The sequence below is a fragment of the Vulpes vulpes genome, chromosome 9, assembly GCF_048418805.1.
Source record: "Vulpes vulpes isolate BD-2025 chromosome 9, VulVul3, whole genome shotgun sequence".
NCBI lineage: Eukaryota > Metazoa > Chordata > Mammalia > Carnivora > Canidae > Vulpes > Vulpes vulpes.
This window is the reverse complement of record NC_132788.1, coordinates 82,742,537-82,744,329: the sequence shown is the minus strand read 5'-3', so window position 1 is coordinate 82,744,329 and position 1,793 is coordinate 82,742,537. Positions and strand designations below refer to the sequence as shown.

The following is a 1,793-nucleotide window of genomic DNA, read 5'->3' as shown; positions in this document are numbered from 1 at the left end:
GAAGTTAAATTTGTGGTTCCCCATCCCCAGTGAATATTGCTGCAAGCTCTAGGTCTCTTCTTTCTCTTCAGTCTCTATGCCCCACGAGGGTAATTAACAAATGTTCCAAAGCAAAAGCCTCAGTAAATGTAGGACTCACCTTTTGCTTTTCTCCATCTTCTTGAGATGCTGGCCCTTCAAATTTTGGACACCTTAATTATTATCTGATGGCTTCAAACAGCTATTATTTTGAATTTTACCGAGATGTTAAAGTTTTTCTCAGAGGGGAGGTTAATTTAATACTAGAGAACTTGGGGGAAGCCCGGGTGGCTCAGCAGTTTAGCGTCGTCTTCAGCCCAGGGCATAATCCTGGGGACCCGGGGTTGAGTCCTGCACTGGGCTCCCTGCATGGAGCCTGCTTCTCCCTCTGCCTGTATCTCAGCCTCTCTCTCTCTCTCTCTCTCTCTCTCTCTCTTTCTGTGTCTCTCATGAATAAATAAATAACATCTTTAAAAAAATACTAGAGAACTTGGTTTTAATTTACCTTACTACTGGCTCAACCACTAACAAAGTTGAAATCAACCTTTAAGTAGAGAAATACTGTATCATAGTCTAGTATCTGGGATGCTTCTGATTTACATTCTTATTCTGGAATAACAATCACTAGTACCCTCTTTCACTCTCAAAAATGTATGCAATAAATGATTATTCTACCTCTAAAGTTATTTTGTCTTTCTTCTGGCCTCCATTAAGATAATCATTAATTACTTATAGAAGAATGCTAAATGATAAAAAACAATAAAAGAGAGAAATTTTGCTTTTTTGCAGTTATTGTGGCATGAGGCACCATGAGCAGCAAAGTCTCCTGTGACACCCTCTATGAGTCAGGGCATGAAGTCCTACACAGGAACCAGTTTAAGCACTAGAAGTTTCTGGGGACCATGGAGCTGCAGATCAACTTGAACTATGACCCTCAGAAAAACAAATGCTTCCTAGGCACCATTAGGCTTAAGTCCACTCCCTACCCCAAGTTTTCTGTGTGTGTTGTGCGGGACCAGCAATACTATGATTAGGCCACAGCTGCAGAGATCTCCCATGTGGACATTGAAACTCAACAAGAATAAGACATTCATCAAGAAGCTGGCCAAAAAGTATGATGCTTTTTTGGCTTTGGAATATCTGAGCAGTCAGGTCCCATGAATCCTCGGCTGAGGCCTGAATAAGCCTGGCAAGTTCCCTTCTTTACGGACCCACAGTGAGAACAGGTGGCCAAAGTTAAGAAGTGAAGTCCATAATCAAATTCTAGATGAAGAAGGTGTTGTGTCCAATGGAAGTGGCCATTGGCCATAATAGATGATAGATTATGGACTCCTGTACATTCACTTAGCTGTTTCTTGGTGTCATTGCTCAAGAAGAATTGACAGAATGTCTGGGCTTCATAGATTAAGAGCACCCTGGGCAAGCCCCAGGGCTTATACTAAGTTGGCACAGCCTAGTCAACCTTACTACCACCACTAAAACACCACACACACACACACACAACACACACACACACACACACACACATTTCATATATATTACTTGTGCATGTCTTAGAATTGTTTCTTCTATTTATTTGAATATCTGACGCATCATTGTGGAACCGAAAAAGGAGATCTATTTTTAAATCAAGATCTCTATTTTTAAATCAAGGAGATTTCCACAGGTTCAAGTGGATAATCAATTTCAATGTCTAAAAAGTTATAATATGTGTGAAAACTTAAAGATGTTTATGAATACAATGTGTTCATTTATAAAGGTTAACTGTTTTTCTA

At 40.0% G+C, this 1,793-nt stretch overlaps 1 pseudogene; it reads left to right on the top strand.

The window, feature by feature from the left end:
• The first annotated feature begins 827 nt into the window (after window positions 1-827).
• LOC112908577 (large ribosomal subunit protein uL1 pseudogene) lies at window positions 828-1,460 on the top strand (annotated as a pseudogene).
• The last annotated feature ends 333 nt before the right edge of the window (window positions 1,461-1,793 follow it).